Source organism: Oncorhynchus gorbuscha, unplaced genomic scaffold (assembly GCF_021184085.1).
Source record: "Oncorhynchus gorbuscha isolate QuinsamMale2020 ecotype Even-year unplaced genomic scaffold, OgorEven_v1.0 Un_scaffold_4247, whole genome shotgun sequence".
Lineage (NCBI taxonomy): Eukaryota > Metazoa > Chordata > Actinopteri > Salmoniformes > Salmonidae > Oncorhynchus > Oncorhynchus gorbuscha.
Genome location: NW_025748307.1, coordinates 13,375 through 25,000, shown reverse-complemented (window position 1 = coordinate 25,000; position 11,626 = coordinate 13,375).

Below are 11,626 nucleotides of genomic sequence, written 5' to 3'. Positions count from 1 at the left end.
AATCACGTTCACTGATTGAGGATTTTGACCAATCAAAGGCTCCGATACAGAACGTAGAAGAGGATTCCGGCCAATGGCAGACACCGATACAGGATTCTGGCCAATGGCAGGCACCGATACAGGATTCTGGCCAATGGCAGGCTGTGTTGGAAGGTTGTGGTTGTATACAGTCAAAGGGTAGAGGACAGTCCTCAGTGCTCCTGTGTGGTCAGGCAAGGTTATGGGATAAAACCCAGTCCAGCCACCGATAGGTGGAGGTGGTCCTGTCTGTCTTACCTGGTCGATACACACAACATCATCATCACTTACATTTTCAGATTTTACATCGTCACTATCATCAGACAAACAGGCAGGCAGGCATGCAAACAGACATACAGACAGGCAGACAGACAGGCAGGCAGGCAGGCAGGCAGGCAGGCAGGCAGGCAGGCAGGCAGGCAGGCAGGCAGGCAGGCAGGCAGGCAGGCAGGCATGCAAACAGACAGACAGACAGACAGACAGACAGACAGACAGACAGACAGACAGACAGACAGACAGACAGACAGACAGACAGACAGACAGACAGACAGACAGACAGACAGACAGACAGACAGACAGACAGACAGACAGACAGAGAGTCTGTGTACATCACCCATCATCAACAACAACAGCACTGTATCCATGGATACTCACAGGGTAGGCAGAGGCGGTGTAGATACAGAGTAACAGCAGCAGAAGCAGGCGTTTTCTCTCCACCATGATGTCCTGTATGTTCCTCTAGTAGCTGACTCCTTCCTCTAGTAGCTGACTCCTTCCTCTAGTAGCTGACTCCTTCCTCTAGTAGCTGACTCCTTCCTCTAGTAGCTGACTCCTCCCTCTAGTAGCTGACTCCTTCCTCTAGTAGCTGACTCCTTCCTCTAGTAGCTGACTCCTTCCTCTAGTAGCTGACTCCTTCCTCTAGTAGCTGACTCCTTCCTCTAGTAGCTGACTCCTTCCTCTAGTAGCTGACTCCTTCCTCTAGTAGCTGACTCCTTCCTCTAGTAGCTGACTCCTTCCTCTAGTAGCTGACTCCTTCTTCTAGTAGCTGACTCCTTCCTCTAGTAGCTGACTCCTTCCTCTAGTAGCTGACTCCTTCCTCTAGTAGCTGACTCCTTCCTCTAGTAGCTGACTCCTTCCGAAACGGTTCGTATTTTCTTCCTGTTCTTCTCCGTCAACCAACGTTTAGTTTTCTCAGGTGTGCGTTTTTTCAATCTCCAAAATCTCAAACTTTAAAAAATGTAAATCTTTAATCTCAATCATATGTTATTTCTCTCACCTTTTTTCAACTGCAGCAAAAGTCACAAAGTCACCTCGTTCGTCTTCCTGTCTGTCCACTGCTCTGGAGCTTCTATTTCAACTCTGACCCCACCTGGAGACAGCCTATCAGAAAGCAGAGATTCACAGGAGGAAAAGACACATCATCACCACATGTATGTCTGAAAAGAAACGTCATGTCTGGCACACACACACACACACACACACACACACACACACACACACACACACACACACACACACACACACACACACACACACACACACACACACACACACACACACACACACACACACACACACACACACACACACACACACACACACACACACACACACACACACACACACACACACACACAGGGTTTACATGTGGTTGACTTTCTGAAATGGTCATCATCTATCCTAATCCATTGCTTACTGCTCATGTCTCTACTACCTTTCTGTTCCAGACCATGTCTCTACCTCTCTGTCCCAAATCACGTCTCTCTGTCCCAAATCCTGTCTCTCTGTCCCAAATCATGTCTCTACCTCTCTGTCCCAGATCATGTCTCTACCTCTCTGTCCCAAATCATGTCTCTCTGTCCCAAATCATGTCTCTACCTCTCTGTCCCAGATCATGTCTCTCTGTCCCAAATCATGTCTCTACCTCTCTGTCCCAGATCATGTCTCTCTGTCCCAGATCATGTCTCTACCTCTCTGTCCCAGATCATGTCTCTCTGTCCCAAATCATGTCTCTACCTCTCTGTCCCAGATCATGTCTCTCTGTCCCAAATCATGTCTCTCTGTCCCAGATCATGTCTCTACCTCTCTGTCCCAGATCATGTCTCTCTGTCCCAAATCATGTCTCTCTGTCCCAGATCATGTCTCTACCTCTCTGTCCCAAATCATGTCTCTCTGTCCCAGATCATGTCTCTACCTCTCTGTCCCAGATCATGTCTCTCTGTCCCAGATCATGTCTCTCTGTCCCAGATCATGTCTCTCTGTCCCAAATCATGTCTCTACCTCTCTGTCCCAGATCATGTCTCTCTGTCCCAGATCATGTCTCTCTGTCCCAGATCATGTCTCTCTGTCCCAAATCATGTCTCTCTGTCCCAGATCATGTCTCTCTGTCCCAGATCATGTCTCTCTGTCCCAAATCATGTCTCTACCTCTCTGTCCCAGATCATGTCTCTCTGTCCCAAATCATGTCTCTACCTCTCTGTCCCAAATCATGTCTCTACCTCTCTGTCCCAAATCATGTCTCTCTGTCCCAAATCATGTCTCTCTGTCCCAAATCATGTCTCTACCTCTCTGTCCCAGATCATGTCTCTACCTCTCTGTCCCAAATCATGTCTCTCTGTCCCAAATCATGTCTCTACCTCTCTGTCCCAGATCATGTCTCTCTGTCCCAAATCATGTCTCTACCTCTCTGTCCCAGATCATGTCTCTACCTCTCTGTCCCAAATCATGTCTCTACCTCTCTGTCCCAAATCATGTCTCTGTGTCCCAAATCATGTCTCTACCTCTCTGTCCCAGATCATGTCTCTACCTCTCTGTCCCAGATCATGTCTCTACCTCTCTGTCCCAGATCATGTCTCTACCTCTCTGTCCCAAATCATGTCTCTACCTCTCTGTCCCAGATCATGTCTCTCTGTCCCAAATCATGTCTCTACCTCTGTCCCAGATCATGTCTCTACCTCTCTGTCCCAAATCATGTCTCTACCTCTCTGTCCCAAATCATGTCTCTCTGTCCCAAATCATGTCTCTACCTCTCTGTCCCAGATCATGTCTCTCTGTCCCAAATCATGTCTCTACCTCTGTCCCAGATCATGTCTCTCTGTCCCAAATCATGTCTCTACCTCTCTGTCCCAAATCATGTCTCTACCTCTCTGTCCCAGATCATGTCTCTACCTCTCTGTCCCAGATCATGTCTCTACCTCTCTGTCCCAGATCATGTCTCTACCTCTCTGTCCCAGATCATGTCTCTACCTCTCTGTCCCAGATCATGTCTCTCTGTCCCAAATCATGTCTCTACCTCTCTGTCCCAGATCATGTCTCTCTGTCCCAAATCATGTCTCTACCTCTCTGTCCCAGATCATGTCTCTGTCCCAAATCATGTCTCTACCTCTCTGTCCCAAATCATGTCTCTGTGTCCCAAATCATGTCTCTACCTCTCTGTCCCAGATCATGTCTCTACCTCTCTGTCCCAGATCATGTCTCTCTGTCCCAGATCATGTCTCTCTGTCCCAGATCATGTCTCTACCTCTCTGTCCCAAATCATGTCTCTCTGTCCCAGATCATGTCTCTACCTCTCTGTCCCAGATCATGTCTCTCTGTCCTAGATCATGTTTCTCTGTCTCATATCATGTCTCTACCTCTCTGTCCCAGATCATGTCTCTACCTCTCTGTCCCAGATCATGTCTCTCTGTCCCAGATCATGTCTCTACCTCTCTGTCCCAGATCATGTCTCTCTGTCCCAGATCATGTCTCTACCTCTCTGTCCCAGATCATGTCTCTCTGTCCCAGATCATGTCTCTACCTCTCTGTCCCAGATCATGTCTCTCTGTCCCAGATCATGTCTCTACCTCTCTGTCCCAGATCATGTCTCTCTGTCCCAGATCATGTCTCTACCTCTCTGTCCCAGATCATGTCTCTCTGTCCCAGATCATGTCTCTACCTCTCTGTCCCAGATCATGTCTCTCTGTCCCAGATCATGTCTCTACCTCTCTGTCCCAGATCATGTCTCTACCTCTCTGTCCCAGATCATGTCTCTACCTCTCTGTCCCAGATCATGTCTCTCTGTCCCAGATCATGTCTCTACCTCTCTGTCCCAGATCATGTCTCTCTGTCCCAGATCATGTCTCTACCTCTCTGTCCCAGATCATGTCTCTACCTCTCTGTCCCAAATCATGTCTCTCTGTCCCAGATCATGTCTCTACCTCTCTGTCCCAGATCATGTCTCTACCTCTCTGTCCCAGATCATGTCTCTACCTCTCTGTCCCAGATCATGTCTCTCTGTCCCAGATCATGTCTCTCTGTCCCAGATCATGTCTCTACCTCTCTGTCCCAGATCATGTCTCTCTGTCCCAGATCATGTCTCTACCTCTCTGTCCCAGATCATGTCTCTCTGTCCCAGATCATGTCTCTACCTCTCTGTCCCAGATCATGTCTCTACCTCTCTGTCCCAGATCATGTCTCTCTGTCCCAGATCATGTCTCTCTGTCCCAGATCATGTCTCTACCTCTCTGTCCCAGATCATGTCTCTCTGTCCCAAATCATGTCTCTACCTCTCTGTCCCAGATCATGTCTCTCTGTCCTAGATCATGTCTCTCTGTCCCAGATCATGTCTCTACCTCTCTGTCCCAGATCATGTCTCTACCTCTCTGTCCCAGATCATGTCTCTACCTCTCTGTCCCAGATCATGTCTCTCTGTCCCAGATCATGTCTCTCTGTCCCAGATCATGTCTCTACCTCTCTGTCCCAGATCATGTCTCTACCTCTCTGTCTCAGATCATGTCTCTCTGTCCTAGATCATGTCTCTCTGTCCCAGATCATGTCTCTACCTCTCTGTCCCAGATCATGTCTCTACCTCTCTGTCCCAGATCATGTCTCTCTGTCCCAGATCATGTCTCTCTGTCCCAAATCATGTCTCTCTGTCCCAAATCATGTCTCTACCTCTCTGTCCCAGATCATGTCTCTACCTCTCTGTCCCAAATCATGTCTCTCTGTCCCAAATCATGTCTCTACCTCTCTGTCCCAGATCATGTCTCTCTGTCCCAAATCATGTCTCTACCTCTCTGTCCCAGATCATGTCTCTACCTCTCTGTCCCAAATCATGTCTCTACCTCTCTGTCCCAAATCATGTCTCTGTGTCCCAAATCATGTCTCTACCTCTCTGTCCCAGATCATGTCTCTACCTCTCTGTCCCAGATCATGTCTCTACCTCTCTGTCCCAGATCATGTCTCTACCTCTCTGTCCCAAATCATGTCTCTACCTCTCTGTCCCAGATCATGTCTCTCTGTCCCAAATCATGTCTCTACCTCTCTGTCCCAGATCATGTCTCTACCTCTCTGTCCCAAATCATGTCTCTACCTCTCTGTCCCAAATCATGTCTCTCTGTCCCAAATCATGTCTCTACCTCTCTGTCCCAGATCATGTCTCTCTGTCCCAAATCATGTCTCTACCTCTCTGTCCCAGATCATGTCTCTCTGTCCCAAATCATGTCTCTACCTCTCTGTCCCAAATCATGTCTCTACCTCTCTGTCCCAGATCATGTCTCTACCTCTCTGTCCCAGATCATGTCTCTACCTCTCTGTCCCAGATCATGTCTCTACCTCTCTGTCCCAGATCATGTCTCTACCTCTCTGTCCCAGATCATGTCTCTCTGTCCCAAATCATGTCTCTACCTCTCTGTCCCAGATCATGTCTCTCTGTCCCAAATCATGTCTCTACCTCTCTGTCCCAGATCATGTCTCTCTGTCCCAAATCATGTCTCTACCTCTCTGTCCCAAATCATGTCTCTGTGTCCCAAATCATGTCTCTACCTCTCTGTCCCAGATCATGTCTCTACCTCTCTGTCCCAGATCATGTCTCTCTGTCCCAGATCATGTCTCTCTGTCCCAGATCATGTCTCTACCTCTCTGTCCCAAATCATGTCTCTCTGTCCCAGATCATGTCTCTACCTCTCTGTCCCAGATCATGTCTCTCTGTCCTAGATCATGTTTCTCTGTCTCATATCATGTCTCTACTCTCTCTGTCCCAGATCATGTCTCTACCTCTGTCCCAGATCATGTCTCTCTGTCCCAGATCATGTCTCTACCTCTCTGTCCCAGATCATGTCTCTCTGTCCCAGATCATGTCTCTACCTCTCTGTCCCAGATCATGTCTCTCTGTCCCAGATCATGTCTCTACCTCTCTGTCCCAGATCATGTCTCTCTGTCCCAGATCATGTCTCTACCTCTCTGTCCCAGATCATGTCTCTCTGTCCCAGATCATGTCTCTACCTCTCTGTCCCAGATCATGTCTCTCTGTCCCAGATCATGTCTCTACCTCTCTGTCCCAGATCATGTCTCTCTGTCCCAGATCATGTCTCTACCTCTCTGTCCCAGATCATGTCTGTACCTCTCTGTCCCAGATCATGTCTCTACCTCTCTGTCCCAGATCATGTCTCTCTGTCCCAGATCATGTCTCTACCTCTCTGTCCCAGATCATGTCTCTCTGTCCCAGATCATGTCTCTACCTCTCTGTCCCAGATCATGTCTCTACCTCTCTGTCCCAAATCATGTCTCTCTGTCCCAGATCATGTCTCTACCTCTCTGTCCCAGATCATGTCTCTACCTCTCTGTCCCAGATCATGTCTCTACCTCTCTGTCCCAGATCATGTCTCTCTGTCCCAGATCATGTCTCTCTGTCCCAGATCATGTCTCTACCTCTCTGTCCCAGATCATGTCTCTCTGTCCCAGATCATGTCTCTACCTCTCTGTCCCAGATCATGTCTCTCTGTCCCAGATCATGTCTCTACCTCTCTGTCCCAGATCATGTCTCTACCTCTCTGTCCCAGATCATGTCTCTCTGTCCCAGATCATGTCTCTCTGTCCCAGATCATGTCTCTACCTCTCTGTCCCAGATCATGTCTCTACCTCTCTGTCCCAGATCATGTCTCTCTGTCCCAGATCATGTCTCTACCTCTCTGTCCCAGATCATGTCTCTCTGTCCCAAATCATGTCTCTACCTCTCTGTCCCAGATCATGTCTCTCTGTCCTAGATCACGTCTCTCTGTCCCAGATCATGTCTCTACCTCTCTGTCCCAGATCATGTCTCTACCTCTCTGTCCCAGATCATGTCTCTACCTCTCTGTCCCAGATCATGTCTCTCTGTCCCAGATCATGTCTCTCTGTCCCAGATCATGTCTCTCTGTCCCAGATCATGTCTCTACCTCTCTGTCCCAGATCATGTCTCTACCTCTCTGTCCCAGATCATGTCTCTCTGTCCTAGATCATGTCTCTCTGTCCCAGATCATGTCTCTACCTCTCTGTCCCAGATCATGTCTCTACCTCTCTGTCCCAGATCATGTCTCTCTGTCCCAGATCATGTCTCTCTGTCCCAGATCATGTCTCTCTGTCCCAGATCATGTCTCTACCTCTCTGTCCCAGATCATGTCTCTCTGTCCTAGATCATGTTTCTCTGTCTCATATCATGTCTCTACCTCTCTGTCCCAGATCATGTCTCTACCTCTCTGTCCCAGATCATGTCTCTCTGTCCCAGATCATGTCTCTACCTCTCTGTCCCAGATCATGTCTCTACCTCTCTGTCCCAGATCATGTCTCTCTGTCCCAGATCATGTCTCTACCTCTCTGTCCCAGATCATGTCTCTCTGTCCCAGATCATGTCTCTACCTCTCTGTCCCAGATCATGTCTCTCTGTCCCAGATCATGTCTCTACCTCTCTGTCCCAGATCATGTCTCTACCTCTCTGTCCCAGATCATGTCTCTACCTCTCTGTCCCAGATCATGTCTCTCTGTCCCAGATCATGTCTCTACCTCTCTGTCCCAGATCATGTCTCTCTGTCCCAGATCATGTCTCTACCTCTCTGTCCCAGATCATGTCTCTACCTCTCTGTCCCAAATCATGTCTCTCTGTCCCAGATCATGTCTCTACCTCTCTGTCCCAGATCATGTCTCTACCTCTCTGTCCCAGATCATGTCTCTACCTCTCTGTCCCAGATCATGTCTCTCTGTCCCAGATCATGTCTCTCTGTCCCAGATCATGTCTCTACCTCTCTGTCCCAGATCATGTCTCTCTGTCCCAGATCATGTCTCTACCTCTCTGTCCCAGATCATGTCTCTCTGTCCCAGATCATGTCTCTACCTCTGTCCCAGATCATGTCTCTACCTCTCTGTCCCAGATCATGTCTCTCTGTCCCAGATCATGTCTCTCTGTCCCAGATCATGTCTCTACCTCTCTGTCCCAGATCATGTCTCTACCTCTCTGTCCCAGATCATGTCTCTCTGTCCCAGATCATGTCTCTACCTCTCTGTCCCAGATCATGTCTCTCTGTCCCAAATCATGTCTCTACCTCTCTGTCCCAGATCATGTCTCTCTGTCCTAGATCATGTCTCTCTGTCCCAGATCATGTCTCTACCTCTCTGTCCCAGATCATGTCTCTACCTCTCTGTCCCAGATCATGTCTCTACCTCTCTGTCCCAGATCATGTCTCTACCTCTCTGTCCCAGATCATGTCTCTCTGTCCCAGATCATGTCTCTCTGTCCCAGATCATGTCTCTACCTCTCTGTCCCAGATCATGTCTCTACCTCTCTGTCCCAGATCATGTCTCTCTGTCCTAGATCATGTCTCTCACCCAGATCATGTCTCTACCTCTCTGTCCCAGATCATGTCTCTACCTCTCTGTCCCAGATCATGTCTCTCTGTCCCAGATCATGTCTCTCTGTCCCAAATCATGTCTCTCTGTCCCAAATCATGTCTCTACCTCTCTGTCCCAGATCATGTCTCTACCTCTCTGTCCCAAATCATGTCTCTCTGTCCCAAATCATGTCTCTACCTCTCTGTCCCAGATCATGTCTCTCTGTCCCAAATCATGTCTCTACCTCTCTGTCCCAGATCATGTCTCTACCTCTCTGTCCCAAATCATGTCTCTACCTCTCTGTCCCAAATCATGTCTCTGTGTCCCAAATCATGTCTCTACCTCTCTGTCCCAGATCATGTCTCTACCTCTCTGTCCCAGATCATGTCTCTACCTCTCTGTCCCAGATCATGTCTCTACCTCTCTGTCCCAAATCATGTCTCTACCTCTCTGTCCCAGATCATGTCTCTCTGTCCCAAATCATGTCTCTACCTCTCTGTCCCAGATCATGTCTCTACCTCTCTGTCCCAAATCATGTCTCTACCTCTCTGTCCCAAATCATGTCTCTCTGTCCCAAATCATGTCTCTACCTCTCTGTCCCAGATCATGTCTCTCTGTCCCAAATCATGTCTCTACCTCTCTGTCCCAGATCATGTCTCTCTGTCCCAAATCATGTCTCTACCTCTCTGTCCCAAATCATGTCTCTACCTCTCTGTCCCAGATCATGTCTCTACCTCTCTGTCCCAGATCATGTCTCTACCTCTCTGTCCCAGATCATGTCTCTACCTCTCTGTCCCAGATCATGTCTCTCTGTCCCAAATCATGTCTCTACCTCTCTGTCCCAGATCATGTCTCTCTGTCCCAAATCATGTCTCTACCTCTCTGTCCCAGATCATGTCTCTCTGTCCCAAATCATGTCTCTACCTCTCTGTCCCAAATCATGTCTCTGTGTCCCAAATCATGTCTCTACCTCTCTGTCCCAGATCATGTCTCTACCTCTCTGTCCCAGATCATGTCTCTCTGTCCCAGATCATGTCTCTCTGTCCCAGATCATGTCTCTACCTCTCTGTCCCAAATCATGTCTCTCTGTCCCAGATCATGTCTCTACCTCTCTGTCCCAGATCATGTCTCTCTGTCCTAGATCATGTTTCTCTGTCTCATATCATGTCTCTACCTCTCTGTCCCAGATCATGTCTCTACCTCTGTCCCAGATCATGTCTCTCTGTCCCAGATCATGTCTCTACCTCTCTGTCCCAGATCATGTCTCTCTGTCCCAGATCATGTCTCTACCTCTCTGTCCCAGATCATGTCTCTCTGTCCCAGATCATGTCTCTACCTCTCTGTCCCAGATCATGTCTCTCTGTCCCAGATCATGTCTCTACCTCTCTGTCCCAGATCATGTCTCTCTGTCCCAGATCATGTCTCTACCTCTCTGTCCCAGATCATGTCTCTCTGTCCCAGATCATGTCTCTACCTCTCTGTCCCAGATCATGTCTCTCTGTCCCAGATCATGTCTCTACCTCTCTGTCCCAGATCATGTCTCTACCTCTCTGTCCCAGATCATGTCTCTACCTCTCTGTCCCAGATCATGTCTCTCTGTCCCAGATCATGTCTCTACCTCTCTGTCCCAGATCATGTCTCTCTGTCCCAGATCATGTCTCTACCTCTCTGTCCCAGATCATGTCTCTACCTCTCTGTCCCAAATCATGTCTCTCTGTCCCAGATCATGTCTCTACCTCTCTATCCCAGATCATGTCTCTACCTCTCTGTCCCAGATCATGTCTCTACCTCTCTGTCCCAGATCATGTCTCTCTGTCCCAGATCATGTCTCTCTGTCCCAGATCATGTCTCTACCTCTCTGTCCCAGATCATGTCTCTCTGTCCCAGATCATGTCTCTACCTCTCTGTCCCAGATCATGTCTCTCTGTCCCAGATCATGTCTCTACCTCTCTGTCCCAGATCATGTCTCTACCTCTCTGTCCCAGATCATGTCTCTCTGTCCCAGATCATGTCTCTCTGTCCCAGATCATGTCTCTACCTCTCTGTCCCAGATCATGTCTCTACCTCTCTGTCCCAGATCATGTCTCTCTGTCCCAGATCATGTCTCTACCTCTCTGTCCCAGATCATGTCTCTCTGTCCCAAATCATGTCTCTACCTCTCTGTCCCAGATCATGTCTCTCTGTCCTAGATCATGTCTCTCTGTCCCAGATCATGTCTCTACCTCTCTGTCCCAGATCATGTCTCTACCTCTCTGTCCCAGATCATGTCTCTCTGTCCCAGATCATGTCTCTCTGTCCCAGATCATGTCTCTCTGTCCCAGATCATGTCTCTACCTCTCTGTCCCAGATCATGTCTCTACCTCTCTGTCCCAGATCATGTCTCTCTGTCCTAGATCATGTCTCTCTGTCCCAGATCATGTCTCTACCTCTCTGTCCCAGATCATGTCTCTACCTCTCTGTCCCAGATCATGTCTCTCTGTCCCAGATCATGTCTCTCTGTCCCAGATCATGTCTCTCTGTCCCAGATCATGTCTCTACCTCTCTGTCCCAGATCATGTCTCTCTGTCCTAGATCATGTTTCTCTGTCTCATATCATGTCTCTACCTCTCTGTCCCAGATCATGTCTCTACCTCTCTGTCCCAGATCATGTCTCTCTGTCCCAGATCATGTCTCTACCTCTCTGTCCCAGATCATGTCTCTACCTCTCTGTCCCAGATCATGTCTCTCTGTCCCAAATCATGTCTCTACCTCTCTGTCCCAAATCATGTCTCTACCTCTCTGTCCCAGATCATGTCTCTCTGTCCCAAATCATGTCTCTACCTCTCTGTCCCAGATCATGTCTCTACCTCTCTGTCCCAGATCATGTCTCTACCTCTCTGTCCCAGATCATGTCTCTACCTCTCTGTCCCAGATCATGTCTCTCTGTCCCAGATCATGTCTCTACCTCTCTGTCCCAGATCATGTCTCTACCTCTCTGTCCCAGATCATG